This window comes from Babylonia areolata, chromosome 16, assembly GCF_041734735.1.
Source record: "Babylonia areolata isolate BAREFJ2019XMU chromosome 16, ASM4173473v1, whole genome shotgun sequence".
In the NCBI taxonomy this organism is placed as follows: domain Eukaryota; kingdom Metazoa; phylum Mollusca; class Gastropoda; order Neogastropoda; family Buccinidae; genus Babylonia; species Babylonia areolata.
In genome coordinates, this window is record NC_134891.1 from 16,457,757 (window position 1) to 16,473,867 (window position 16,111).

A 16,111-nucleotide genomic window follows, 5' to 3' on the forward strand; every position below is an offset into this window, starting at 1 on the left:
ACACTGGGAGTGTTCTCGTTTCCATAACCCACCGAGCGCTGACATGGATTACAGACTCTTTAACTTGCGTGTTAATTTGATCTTCCGCGTGCGTATATACGCAGGAAAGGGGTTTCAGGCACTAGCAGGTCAGCACGTATGTTGACCTGGAAACACAAACTCCACCCTTAACCCACCAGGTGTGCCGAGTGAGTCAAGTTTTACGTGGAGCGGCCTTGCCCCCCGTCCTTACAACACCATCACCAAACCCTTACTCGGATACACACACTTTTCCCCTTTCTCGTTCTTTCGCCCTGAATCAAGTTAGGGTTGTCCACAGGTCTGTGTTCCCTTTTTGTTTTTGGGGTGAGGTGGGGTGGGGTGTGGGGCGTAGGTCTCTTTCCCTCCAAAAAAAAATTATATCCCCTGGTCCTTTCACCCTGAGGGTCCTGGGTTCGAATCTCGGTAAAAACCGGGCGCCTAGTGGGTAAAGGGGTGAAGATTTTTCCGATCTCCCAGGTCAACATAATTATGTGCAGACCTGCCTGTGCCTGAACCCCCCCTTCGTGTGTATATGCAAGCAAATCAAATATGCACGTTAAAGATCCTGTAATCCATGTCAGCGTTCGGTGGGTTGTGAAAACAGAATACACCCAGCATGCACATACCCGAAAGCGGATTATGGCTGCCTACATGGGGGGATGGGTGAAGAAAAGGTCATCCACGTAAAAGCCCACTCGTTTTCAATCGTGGAAGTTGCAGCCCACGATCGAAGAAAAAGAAGAGATATCCCTTGTCAATATTCCCTGAGGTCTATGTTCAACCAGGTCTTTGTTCTCCCACGTCAAAAAAAAAGAAGAGAGTATCATCATCCATACACTTTTGGGTGCTGGTCAGTGGTCAGCAGAAGTCAGTAGTGGTCAGTCGTTTAAATGGTCAGCGGTCAGCAATGGGTGGAGAGTAGCCAGCGGTCAGCATTGGTCAATGGTCAGCAGTGGAGAGTGGTCACTAGTGATCAGTATATGTCAATGGTTCGCAAAAGTCAGTGGTCTGCGGTCACCGTCAGCAGTGGTCAGCAGTGAACAGTGGTGAGAGAGGGACAGACAGAAAGACACACAGAACTCAGAAATTCAAGGATTAAGATTTTAGGCGTAGCCTATTCTTCCAATCTGTCCTTGCTAATCTACATCTATTACAAATAGCACACGCATAAATGAAAGGAGAAGGTATTCATGCAGAAGGGTATACATAATGAAGAAAACAACCCCCCCCCCACACACACACATACCCATGCACACAGATGCATACACACACGCGCGCTCACACAGAAAGACGGAGACAGTCAGAAAAAGACAGAAACAGAGACAGACAGAGAAAGAAAGAAAGCGAATACGAATACTTTATTCATTATAGGCCATGGCCCCCCATGAAGGGGGTGTACATAAACATACAAGCACATCACAGCCATACCAAAATGTTGTACATACATATCAACGGTCACGTCAAATGAAACTGATGTTTAAATCATATCATCAAGACAATACAATATCTCTAAATTTAAATGCATTGTACAAGAAAATAGAGAAAGAGAGAGGGGGAGAAAGACAGACAGAAACAGACAGACAGAACATGTGATTTTTTTTCTGAGGGTAATAGATTATGCATGCTTTTTTTTTCATCTAGCCATCGAAAACAAACAAAACATTAATGATAATAATAACAATGCAAAAGAAGGGAAAAGAGAAAGAGAGAGAGACACAGACAGACAGAGAAAGAGAGAGAGAGAGAGTCAGTATTTGTGGTAAGTCACCCCATTTTATATTTACGTGGGGCCGGAGGCCTTGTAGTCCAGGGCAGATAGAAAAATGGTCGAAATGTGTGCAATAAAACCGTTCTTTTCACGATAAAATAGAATAAATCATACTGATCACACTGATATAAAGTTGACCGCTGTAGGTGGGCGGGAACATAATTAGATTTGGGTTTTTAATAACTATTTGCCACACTTCTGGCCATGAGAGAGCACCTTACAAAGATCCGCAAGGCAAGAACAAGCCAGGGTTACGCAAGCGCGTTGTAAGGGGTCGCCAGAGGTAAGCGTTTAGCGCGGTACAGTACTTGTGGCTGACTGCTGCCGCGCTGATGCTGCCCGGTACCTCCGTTAGTAGGTCACTGCGGCAGATGACTGATAACGTACAGAAAATAAGAGAACTCTTTGGCGTCAAAATGAAACAAACATTTTTAATTTAATCTATTATATACTAAATTCGTAGAAAACGCAAATTTGCTTTTATGAATGTTTTACAGTTTCTTACCAGTCATGACATTTCATAAAGAATGAAATCGGTATTATACCAACTGCAAAGGTGAATTTACGAAGGCAGCACGGGATCATTTAGTTCGTAAGAACTATTATGTTGACAATTTACGCAATGCACAACTTGGAAATACTTCATGCTCTGCTTATTAACGTGTAGTATATGAATATCTAAATGTGTGTTAACTAGGTTTGTTTCAATGAACATTGTCGGAGCACTGTCCAGACAATTAATTCAGAAAGCATGGAAGGCAGATGATGGCAAAATCGACCAACATCATGTCTTGATGTAAAAAGAACGGTATGAAATATATTTTTTTCTTTGGAAATGAAGCTGTATTTGCAAATGTGACTCACGAACCCTGGCGCAGTAGACACGTCAGTTTAGCGTGGGAAAGAAAATGTATCTGGCTGGAGTATGAAGGTGGCAAAATGAAATGCATCAGATAGTCATGAAGAGCAAAGTCTGCCTGGAAAATGAAAATGGGTCAGTCTCCAGAACTTTGTTGGAAATGGGGGTCTCTCAGTCTGATTCAATAAAAAGCATGTGTTTACAATCATTATTCAAATGTTTCACATGTTATCAGGATTGCAATTCATTACAGAAATGTCTGCAACAATTTGTGAGAATATGGTTTGTTCTTGTGCCTTAAATGTGTTGAAAATTATTAAATTATTTTGTGACATGGCAACGTGTCTGAACATGAAGTGGTCAGAAACAAATAAGTACAAACCTGATTAAAATCCAGTACATACAGACCTGATCTATATTCATTCGTTGTGATAATAAAACATTTATCATCAATAAAAATGGTATATTAAGTTTGAAATATTACGCAAAAAACCCGCGTGACAGACGTAAACAGCCCGTTCCTCTTGACGTGTTTTTTTTTTTTTTTTATTCATTCAAAGGCAAGCACATAAATGAATACACTACACGTTCTTTACTTGAAACAGGTGGTCAACACATCTGTCTTCTGCAGCACATACACTCATTTTCTGAGAAAAAAAGTCTATTCAGCTATTTAAATGCAATCGACGTCGTATATTAATTTTCAGTTCCGCTTTTCTGTGTTACTTCTGTGCATGTAAATGACCCAATAAAAATATACATGTGAACAAAATTAGAACTGTTTCCACAAAAATCATGCGGATTCATCGCGGAAAAACAACCCCCCCCAAAAAAAAACCAAAAACAAAACAACAAAAAAAACAAAACAACAACAACAAAAAACAACAACAACAACAACAAAAACCAACAACTGTGTATGTTAATTTCGTCGTTGTTATGGTTTGTTTGTACATTTATCTCTGATCCGTTTAAGTTTAGACACAATCACTGTTTCTGACACATGGCGAGATGCGGTAATATACGGATACTGGCTTAAGATTTCGAACCAAGTCAACGCATGTAGTTCGGTAAGACTGCTTTCAGTTGAAGACTTGTTGCATCAAAAGTTCCAAACAACAAAGTTCAAAGTAGAAAATCACCCCCTGAAATTACCTTGATTTTGGCTTTTGCTGTGTGGTGAAGTTTTATCACGAAATAATGTAGTTTATCAGTTCACAAGACAGACGAAGTGTGGAACGAAAAAAATTCGTTGTATCCGAAACACGTCAGTCCCTACGCGCTTATTGTTCTGCAAAATTTGATTAGAACAGCCACATTTTACATCACACAAGTTCTGAAAAACCAAACCATACATTGATTGTGAATGAATTTCTTAAAATTAATAAGTTTGAAGCATTTCACGTTTAGTAGTGCTTGAGATGAAGTCAGGTGTGACATTCGGACACGGAACACATGTTCTTCGGTTCTGCTTTCCGCAGATAATAAAATTCCTTATTTTTAGTTGTTGTTTGTTGTTGTTATTGTTGTTGTTTGGTATTGTCTTTTCTCATAGTCTTACTTTTATTACATTTTATTTTTCTGCAATCCTACATATTTAGTCACTGTGAGGATAACGCTAATCAGTTTTCTGTTGATTGACCGAATAGAAGAATACAAAGAATCCGGTGTTTTGATCACAATTCTTCAGATAAAGAGGAAAACGTTTGTCAAGTGGTATAAATAATACAATTCCCATTTCATAATAAGATGAACAGTAGTACTTTAAACAGTTAAACACTGGGGAGAATTGATGTGAAAATGGAGTGCCTGCAGTGTTTCTGAAAAATAAAATCATCCAGGGTAGGGAAGTTAGTTTAGGTATTTTGGGTTTCATGTTACATATGTCATAAGATTTTAGGTAATCATTAATAAAATACATAATTTTGCAAGGCTTTGTTTGAATGCATTGCATTGGCTAAGGATCGCGTGATAGATTCATTACTATCATTATTATAAATCCAGTAATTCAAACGTCTGCGTCAGGAAAGTTAGTTTAGGTAACTTGGATTCAATGTTACACGTGTTACAACAAAGTTTTACATAATCATAAATAACATTTATGATCCATTGTTATCATTATGATTATTATCTATATCCCATGCTAAATCGACGTCTACTGCGCCAGGGTTCGTGAGTCATATTTGCAAATACCGGTTCATTTCTAAAGAAAAATATGTATTTCATACCATTATTTTCACATCAAGGCATGATGTTCAATTTTGCCATCATCTGCCATCCATACTTTCCGAATTTATTGTCTGGACAGAGCGTCGATAATGTTAATTGAAACCGAAAGTGTTAACACATATTTAGATATTTATTTTCTACACGTTAATAAGCGGAGCATGGAATATATCCAAGTTGTGCATTGCGTAAAATATCAACAAAATTGTACTTACGAACTAAATGATCCCGTGCTGCCTTCGTAAATTCACCTTTGCAGTCGGTATAATACCAATTTCATTCTTTATGATATGTCATGAATGGTAGGAAACTGGAAAACATTCACAAAAACGTATTTGCGTTTTCTACCACTTTAGTATAAAATACATGAAATTTAAAATGTTTGTTTCCTTTTGACCCCAAAGAGCTCTGTTCCTATCATACTGTTCAGAATCAGTTGTCTGCTGCAGTGACCTGCTCACAGATCAGCATCAGCACGGCAGCAGTCAGTCACATGTACTGTACCGCGCTGAACGCTTTCCTCTGGCGACCCCTTATACCGCGCTTGCGTAACCTTCGCCTGTGCTTGCCTTGTGACTCTTTGTAAGGTGCTCTCACACAGGCAGAAGTAGTAAAAAATATTTGATTCTGGACATTAAAAATCAAAATCTACTTATGTTCCTGCCCCCCTATAGTGGTCAACTTTATATCAGTGTGATCAGTATGATTTATTCTATTTTATCGTAAAAAGAACGGTTTTGTTGCAGACATTTTGACCTAACGCAAATTTTAATCTAAATTCCCTGGCCTATTGCCCGTACATACAGACACACAATAGCGTAACACCAAACCCTTCATCGGGTACAGGCACTGTTGACCTTCCTCGTTCTTTCGCGCTGAACAGGACTGTTAAGTGACACTCCCTCTCCCGCAGTCAGTCAGCCCGTGTCTTCTCAGGTTTCCCCTGCCAGTGACAGTTTGTTGCGACATGAATTGCCGCCCTTGCATGGATTGTCGCCGCGACAATCCGTACAGCCCTCACTGCACATGATAGTTGTCGCTCCTCTGTGTTGTTGTTGTTGTTGTTGTTGCGTGCGTGTGTTCGTGAGCATACACACGTATGAGACTGTTGTGTGCCTGTTGTGTTGTGTGAATGCATGCCAGTGCGTGTAATTCGTGTTTGTGTTTAAGAGTGCATTCGTGTTTTTGTGAAAGGGGTGTGTGGTGGAATAGGTAGGGGGTATAATATATGTGCGGGTGTGTTTGGCATGTGTGTGTGTGTTTGAATGTGCCTTGCATGTTTGCGTGTTTGTGCGTGTGGATGTGTTTGCGTGTGTGTGTGTGTAAGTGAGCGCAAGCGCGCGTGTGCGTGTTACGTCACAACTCCTCACTCACTCATCACATCAGCCACAGTGCAGATGGGCGACAACAATTGTGTGCAGTAAGGGCTGCACGTGTTGTCGCCAGCGACAATCCATGCAGGGGCGACAAGCACATGCCGCACCACAGGGGTGTTGTCAGCTGGTGTGTGGTGTGTGCAGGAAAGAAGAAAGTCCGGTGACTTGGAGAGAGAAAAAAATAACAAGAAAGAACAATAAATAAAAAAATTATAAAAAAAAGCCGGGAGGGTAGGAGTTGAGGGGTGTGGGGGTGGGGGTGACGGGGAAGTTGGGAGTGTGGATGTGTGTGTGGGGGGGAAGGGGTGCGGAGTGGGTGTGGGGGGCGTGGGGGGAAGGTGACAGGGGGGTGGAGGACTAGGGGGTGAAGGGTGGGAGGAGGAAGAAGAGTGGGGGGGGCGGGGTGTGTGTGTGTGCAAGTCAGTTTGTCGTGTATGTACAATTGTCGTCCTGCGGGTCTTTCTTTCTTTTCTGTGTTGGGAAAGCGGGGAAAATGGGGTGGGGGTGGGAGGTGAAGGGAGGGTATATTACCGGTAGTACTGGACAGGGCTATTCTTTCCACCCTTTTGATTTTGTCCACCCACCCCCGCCCCCCATCCCCCGGTGGTCAAATCTGTCCATCATGACATGCAATAACTGAAACTCAGTTTGGAAGAGAACAATATTCCTAAATAACGATATGAATTTACAAACTGACATCTTAACTGTATCATAAAAGGATCACTCTGTACCATATACATTTCCGCCTTTCCTAAAATAAAAATAGGAAAAATTATAAAAACTACAATGCTACTCTTATCCATATTAACTTTAAGTTGTAGTTGAGATGCGGCATTGTAAAGATTGTTTACTTGTGTCTATAAGCTAATCAGTCTTTCTTTTTTTTCTGTAGTCATTCATTTATTTGTTTGTTTGTTTATTTCTTTATTTATCTGTTTATTTATTATGTATTTATCTATCTCTGTATTCATGTATTTATTTACTTATTTTGTATTCATCTTATTTTTGTTCTTTCTTTGCAGTCAGTCTGTCACTTATGTTAAGCGCGTTAAGTAACGCTGCTGGTCAGGCATCTGCTTAGCAGATCTGGTGTAGCGTATATGGATTTGTCCGAACGCCGTGGCACCTTGAGTTACTGATACTGATACTGATACTGTCACTTACGAAACAACTCTTCTTCCGAGAGCAAGACTCGACACTGAGCGGCAATTGATACATTATTAACGAATCAGAAGGCACGGGAGCGGGGTGGGGGGAGAGGACGGAGCAGGAGAGAGAGGGGGAGCGGTGGTCGAGGATTGGTGTGTGTGTGTGCCTTGTTATGTGATGTCATTGTTGAAGTTTATTCGAAGCCCCAGGCAATAGGTTCAAGGGAGGCCAGTGCGTTCAGCCTACGCCTCTTAGCACACAAGTCGCAGTACTTTCCCTTGTTCTAGCAACTCTCGGCGAGTGGCACTGCCACTGTGATGTGATTAGAAACTCTTAGTAGGGAGAGCTGGACAGTACAAGGTCTTCATGAGAAGTGTTTCGGCCCTTAACTCCTTACACTGTAAGGGGGCCGGTGTAGTATCTCAGATTGCCCCCCACCTGGAAACGTCCCCGGGGGACAATCTGACCGCTGGATATGTTTCCCGTGGACTTTTTCACTGTCCACAATGTCCCCTGCAGACTTTTTCACTGTCCACAATGTCCCACCTCTTGTGTTTTAGCCTCGTTCTAAAATGTCCTCCAACTCTGAAATTATATATATATGAAATATAAAAAAAAATATATGCACATATATTGCTGCTGCTGACAATAACACCAACATCATCAACAAAAGGGAAAAAATAAAGAATAACAGTAAGAAAAATAAGAATAATATAAGCCACAATATACAATGATTTAATCACTTTTATCAGGAATTAAGAAAAAAGAGCGTTGATAAAAATTGAATGTAAAAACAACACACACACACACACACACACACTCACACACACGCATGCACGCACGCGCGCGCGCGCGCGCACACACACACACACACACACACACACACACAGAATGTTCAGAGTACAATGCTGACAGCTCTTTGTATAAATCATCTTAGTGCCAACAATACAGAATGCATTTTCTTGTGACAATAAATTCACGTGTATCTCAGCGTTGATGACAACATACAAAACAATTTGCAGTTACACATTCCAGTCTTTCACCCAGCACTTCCTTTTAAAGCAATAAGATATACATACATACATACATATATATATATATAAACAAAATTTTAAAAAAGTAAATGAAGAAGAAGAAGAATTGTACGCTGGTTTATCTACATTTCCTGTCATAAGCAAAAGAAATCAGTCATCAGCCAGTATTACATAACACCTTGGGGGTTAGGGGGTGCACGGGAGGGGTAGTACCTCTAGAGGGCGGGCTTGTCACGCTCTTCCGGGAGTGGTTCGTCCTCTGTTGGTCCCCACCAGCACCCAGCTCTCATCTATGGGTCCTAGAAGCTGCTAGCATGCGGCAGCGCCCAACCCCAGGGCAACGGCTTTGACAGGTTGGCTAAACTAGGTGAGGGTAGCCGACGGGTCTCAAACCCTCGGTGAGTTAGGGCTTGTCTACCCAAGCATGTGAAGACTGGATCCAGCGGACTCTGCGGAAGAAACCTTCATGGTTCAACGGAGAGGAAGGCGGTTGCAACAGAGCACTGTGGAGTGCTGAGGGCAGGATGAGGCACATAGGACATCCTCGTCATCCACTGCATCCGTTTCCATCTCCAGTCGTCTTGACCTCGTCTTGCCACTGGATACAGACGGTCTCGGACAAGAGAGTGAGGTCGACGGTGCGCAACTCCTCCTCACTATAAACAAAGTCATCGCGCAAGTCATCAGTCATCCTTCATCCCATACCATCATTTTCCCCAAGCCCTGTGGCGACAGGCGAGCGACAGGTGTGGGTACACTGGCAGTCATAGCCGCGGACCTGCACACAGGCGGCTCAGGCCATAGAGTCGTTTTTCACCGACTGGAGTAGCGGTGGAGATCGGCAGCCCCCTGAGCGACTGAGCAGCCCTCTTCAGGACAGCACTGCTCACCTCCATGGCATGAGGAAGGGGCTAGAAAAGGTGCCCTAAACATTGCCTGCTCCACACCACCCTAGTCAGCATACCGCGGCTGACGGGGACCCTACTCAAGCGGTCGACACACAAAGGAAAGAAAGAAGAAAACAAGGAGCACCCCATTGACCATTGCCACATGGAACGTGCGTACGGTTCTGGACAGAGGCGACTCAGCCAGACCACAGAGACGCACAGCGCTCATTGCGAGTGAATTAGCCAGGTACAACATCGACATCGCTGCCTTAAGTGAGACTAGACTGGCAGAAGAAGGCGAACTCTGTGAGCGAGGCGCAGGCTACACCTTCTTTTGGAGTGGTCGCGGACCTGAAGAGAGACGTGAGGCTGGAGTTGGCTTTGCAGTGAAGACAACCCTCGTTGGCAAGCTGGCTGGCCCCCCGAAAGGAGTGAACGATCGCCTGATGACGATGAAACTCCCTATGTGCAACGGGAAGAAGTTTACCACCATTGTCAGCGCCTACACACCCACCATGACCAACCCGGATGAGATCAAGGACAAGTTCTATGAGGACCTGAATGCTGTCATCACCACTGTTCCTAACGCAGACAAGCTCATCATTCTTGGTGACTTTAACGCGAGAGTTGGTTGTGACAGCACCTCCTGGGAAGGCGTGATTGGGAAGCATGGGGTTGGTAACTGTAACAGCAATGGCCAGCTACTTCTCCAGACAAGTGCCGAGCACGACCTTCTTATCACAAACACCATCTTCTGCCTCCCTACCCGTAACACGACGTCATGGATGCATCCTCGCTCTGGGCATTGGCATCTCATCGACTTTGTCATCGTCAGGAAGAGGGACAGGCAGGACGAACGAGTCACGAGGGCCATGTGCGGCGCCGAGTGCTGGACAGACCACCGCCTTATCATCTCCAAGCTCAACCTCCGCATCCAGCCCAAGAGACGGCCTCAGGGCATGAAAGCACTCAAACGCCTGAATGTCAACAAGCTGGAGCTAGGAAAACATCAAGCAGAGCTTTGCTGACACCCTGGAGGAACGCCTTGAGTCCACCATGCTGGACAACCAGAATGTGGAGGCAGCATGGGGCGCACTGCATGAGACGGTGTACAACACTGCCATGGAGTGTCTGGGGCCTTCTGTCAGGAAGCACAAAGACTGGTTTGATGAGAACTGCACTGAGATCAAGCAGCTGCTAGAAGACAAACGCCAAGCCTATAGAGCCCACATTGAAGATCCCAAGTCACAGTCAAAGAAAGACATACTGAAGAGCGCACGCAGCACCATCCAGCTGAAGCTGTGGCAGATGCAGGATTCCTGGTTGAGCAACAAAGCTGATGAGATCCAGGGCTTTGCAGACAGGAACAACATGAAGAACTTCTATAACGGCCTGAAAGAAGTCTACGGTCCCACCACCTCCGGATCTGCTCCACTCCTCAGTGCTGATGGTTCTACCCTGATCACTGACAAGGACGGGATCCTTGAGAGATGGGCTGAACACTTTGACAGCATACTGAACCGCCCCTCCACCATCAATGATGAAGCCATCGACCGACTCCCCCAGGTGCCAGTCAGTGAGTCGTTGGATGCCATTCCAACTTTGGAGGAGACCCAGAAAGCTATCCGTCTGCTATCCAAAGGCAAAGCCCCGGGCTCAGACTCCATTCCAGCTGAGGTCTACAAAGAAGGTGGTATGGCGCTGACTGAGAAGCTTCATCAGCTGTTCCAGCTCATCTGGTAGCATGAGGCAGTTCCACAGGACTTCAAAGACGCTTCCATCATACACCTGTACAAGCGCAAAGGAAATCGTCAGACCTGTGACAACCATCGTGGAATATCCCTGCTGTCCGTCGCAGGCAAGACTCTGGCCAGAGTGCTACTCAACCGTCTCATAGCGCACCTTGAGCAAGGTCTCCTACCAGAGAGCCAGTGTGGCTTCCGGAAAGAACGCGGGACTATCGACATGGTGTTTGCTGCCAGGCAGCTCCAGGAGAAGTGTCAGGAACAGAACGCCGACCTTTACTCCACGTTTGTCGATCTGACCAAGGCCTTCGATACTGTTAGCAGAGATGGCCTTTGGAGAATCATGGCGAAGTACTGATGTCAAAGAAAGTTCATCACCATCATACGGCAACTACACGATGGGATGCTGGCCCGAGTCCAAGACAATGGAGAGACTTCAGAACCATTCCGTGTCTCCAACGGAGTCAAGCAAGGGTGTGTTCTTGCCCCCACCCTGTTCAGTCTCATGTTTTCAGCCATGCTGATAGATGCCTTCGGAGACGCTGACGTAGGCATTGGCATCAGGTACCGCACAAATGGCTCACTCTTTAACCTCAGGAGGCTTCAAGCAAAAACCAATGTGAGGACAGACACCGTCAACGAATTCCTGTTTGCTGATGACTGCGCTCTCAACGCTGCCTCCGAAGCTGACATGCAACACAGTGTTGACAAGTTCTCTGCTGCCTGTGACAACTTTGGCCTCACAATCAGCACAAAGAAGACTGAGGTGATGCACCAGCCAGCTCCAGGAAAGCCTTACGTTGAACCAAGCATCTTCATCAACGGGCAACGACTGAACGCGGTGGACAAGTTCACATACCTGGGCAGTACACTCTCTTGCACAGTTGTCATCGACGACGAGGTGAATGCCAGACTCGCCAAAGCCAGCACTGCCTTCGGCAGACTCCATAAGAACGTTTGGAACAGGAGAGGCATCAACCTGGAGACGAAGCTCAAAGTATACAAGGCCATAGTTCTCACCACACTGCTCTATGGATGTGAATCATGGACGGTCTACAAACGCCACGCCAAAAAGCTGAACCACTTCCACACCACCAGCCTCAGAAAACTTCTCGGATTAAAGTGGCAAGAGAAGATCCCTGACACAGAGGTGCTCACTCGTGCAAACTTGCCCAGCATCTACACCATCTTGATGCAGGCCCAGCTGCGCTGGGCAGGCCATGTAGTTCGCATGCCAGACCACCGGCTCCCCAAGAAACTGCTGTACTGCGAACTCCAACATGGCAAGCGCTCCCATGGAGGCCAAAAGAAGCGCTTCAAAGACACTCCGAAAGCTTCCCTGAAGGCCTTCAACATCAGCCACGACACATGGGAGCTGAATGCAATGGACAGACCAAAGTGGCGTTCAGCTGTCCACAAAGGCGCCAAATCCTGTGAGGCCAACAGAATCGCTGCAGCAGAGCAACGCAGACAGGCCAGGAAAAGCAGTGCCAGCAAACCCCCGACAGCCGCCACCATCCCCTGTCCACACTGCGTCAGAACCTTCCGGGCGCGGATTGGCCTGATCAGTCATCTGCGCACCCACAGAGCCGAACCCACCCACCCCCGGGATGACTAGATGGTCGTCGTTGATCCCGACGGACGAACCACGACGAACGATTACATAACACCAATGTTAGACTGGGCTACTTCTTTTTCCCATCATAATTATTATGTTCACTGCCGAAATTTCTGATCACGCACGATTTTGTCTGACAGTTAGACGTTTCTGTGAAGAGAGCCCAGGTTTTAAAAACGATGTTTCCGCCTGGACATGCGCTACTCGTCCTATTTTGAATCTTAATTAAAAATTCTCAAACCCAAATTTTAGATTCTAGATCTGTTTATATATTGTGATTCCTTTAGTAAGTCTTCTGAAAGGGCTGGTGTAGAATTTGTAGCAGCTAGTCTAGCGAGAGAGTTAACTAAGCTAAAAGGTTGTGGTTTGGTGATCATTATTAATTCCTTTGATTCCTAACGCTGGACATCCCCATTAGCTCTGCGCGCCTCACTTGCCGGCAAACGAACTATGACGCCGACCAATGACGTCTCACTTTACAAAGTTCAAAGGTGCAGCAACTACAGGTCGACATCATAATCATAGAAGATGGTGTCAAAAGCAGAAAGAGATTTTAAAAAAAAGAAAAAAAAAAAAAAGAAAGAAAAAGAAAAAAAAGGCCACTCACCTCATTCATGTACTAATAATTGAGAGGCAAAGCCTTCGTGGCTCAGATGTGATTCCTACAGTTTTGAAATACATAACACAAGTTTGTAAAACTATTGCAGTACAAACCAAGGATGAGAAACTGTTGCAGTACAAACCAAGGATGAGAAACTGTTGCAGTACAAACCAAGAATTAGAAACTGTTGCAGTACAAACCAAGAATTAGAAACTGTTGCAGTACAAACCAAGGATGAGAAACTGTTGCAGTTCTAACCAAGTATGTGAAACAAATGCAGTACAACAAACCAGTCAACAATAGTCACCCACAACTAACAGTGTGCCTTCGTCGCAGAGACTGGGGTGTTCATCTGACGGACGAGAAGAAGAAGAAGAAGATACAGTGTAATGGATTCGTACTTTGATTTTTGGAGTGAACGGGTGATTATGAGAATGACTGACAATGCGGCCTAGAAAGCAAAATGGCTGAATCGTTTTCGTCATAGTTTATAGTAGGAGAAGGATTAGTTTCCTAGAAACATTTCCGTACAAGAACGAAGTTTGGCATTAGTTCGCAGACACATAGCGTATGCTTATATGGAGAACGATGATACACTGAAAATGTTGTTCACGTTTTCACGCTAAATCGCACTACCCTTCGAGCGATGATAGTGTACACGAATTAAAGAGAAGGCCAACATGGCTGAATCCGCTCTTGTGCATGGACACTAGTGCTATAAAATGGATGTATAACATTTTCCGCACACTTTCGGATGATTGTAAGAAATTTTCATGGATATGGTCAACATCGAAGGGTCAAACTGTCAATGAAATTACTTTCAAATCTCTAATCATTATCTGGAGCGATTGATTATCAACGGACTGAAATAAGAGCAAGCCAAGATGACTGAACTGTTTCGTAACGATTTACAGTGGAACGACGGGTGAAATCAATTCGGAGACACATAGCATATATTGGAGATTGATAATGATTATTATTTTTCTTTTTTAGTTTGCTCTTTGACGTTCTAATCAACTGCCTGCGATTCTAAGAGTAGGCTTACCTGACTGACTCCGCTCATGTACATAGACACTTATGCCAGAAAACGTGTGTAGGATTTTTTTTTTCCGAACATTTTTGGATGATGTCAGTAGTTTTCAAAGATAAAGTTAACATTGAAAAGTAACTGTCAAATGAATTCCTTTCGCTGTTTTAACACTGTCCGGAGCTATTCATTATAAACAACAGACTGCAGTAAGAGCAAGTCAAGATGGTGGATTCGTTTCAGAACGATTTGTTGTATGGGATGAAACAGTTTCCTGGAAACTTTTTCCGAACAAGAGAGAAGGATGGAATAAATTTGGAGACACATAGCATATATTGGAGAATGATAATATGTAGAGAATTATGCTCGCTCTTTCACGCTATTTTGCCTGCGAGCGATTATGATATACCCGAATTATAGAGTACGCTAACATGGTTGACTCCATTTTGTACTTAGGCACTTGTGCCAAGAAGCTTTTTTATTTTTTTATTTTAAATATTCAGGACCCTTTTGATGACATAAGTAATTCAAGTTGATAAAGCTAACATGTACATCGATTAATTGTCAGTTAGATTCCATTCGCTCTTTAATCATCATCTAGAACCAGTCTGTGGTTTGACTGAAATCAGAGAAAGACAATTAAGATGGCGAACCGTGGTACATGGTTGAATGCGTAGACAGTGGTGTCAAGTAAAGGTGTGTGGAAAGTCATTCGAACGCCTGTAGGTGATGTAGATGGTTTTTTAAGGTACGACAAATATATAGATATATACAGATTGGAAATTCTGTTCTGAATTGAAATCGTTGATGAGACAGAACGATTGGAAAGAGGTTCAGTTCAACACCGAAACCAGATGGCTGTCACAGTCTCCCTACAGGGACATAATATGAAGTCTGTGGTATACTGAGTAGAAGAAAAATAATTTCGAAACTTTTCTGAACAATTCTTGAATGTGTAAGTGTTTTGTTTGTTGTTGTTGTTTGTGTTTGTTTGCTTATTTGTTTATTGTTTGCATGTTTTTCGTTGTTGTTGTTGTCTTTGTTTGTTTGTTTGTTTTTTACAATCAACGTCGAGCACTTAAATCATGAAATTCTTGTTCGCTGTCCGATTGTATCTGAGTGTATATATTCATATAACAAAAGAGTGGACGAGGACAGTAAAGATGGCGGACTGTGCTTTTTAGTGTATTGAGAGCAGTGCAGAGAAAATGTAAGCTAGGTAAATCTTTATTTCCTGAACACCTTCACATAGTGTAAGTTGTTTCCAAGGGTCAGTGCATCTTACACCTACATCGGATCAATACACAGTCGAAGAAATTCCGTTCGAAAGTAAAATCATTGATGAGAAAGAACGATTCGAAAGTGGTACAATTCATCAACAAAACAAGACGGCTGTATCGTTCTATGTACACGTATATATACCTACCGTGTAGAAGAAAAGTATTTCGAAAATACCGGAAGGTGTATTTAAGAAAAAGAAACGAATGTATATATATATATATATATATATATATATATATATATATATATATATATATATATATATATATAGCTATAAATGTATTATTTTTGAAGTAAAAGATTGTTTTCATCACCCTTTCGTGATAGACCATGGCCTGTATTGAATAAAACATCTCCCTCTCTCTCTCTGTGCTGTCCTGTGTTGTTATTCTGTTGAATTGCTTCGCATTACATCGCATTGCAATATGTCGTATCGCGTATTGTATTTCATTGAATTGCTTTGCGTTGTATTGAGCTGCATTGCATGCGCTGCATTGCTTAATATTGCTTTACAGTGCATCG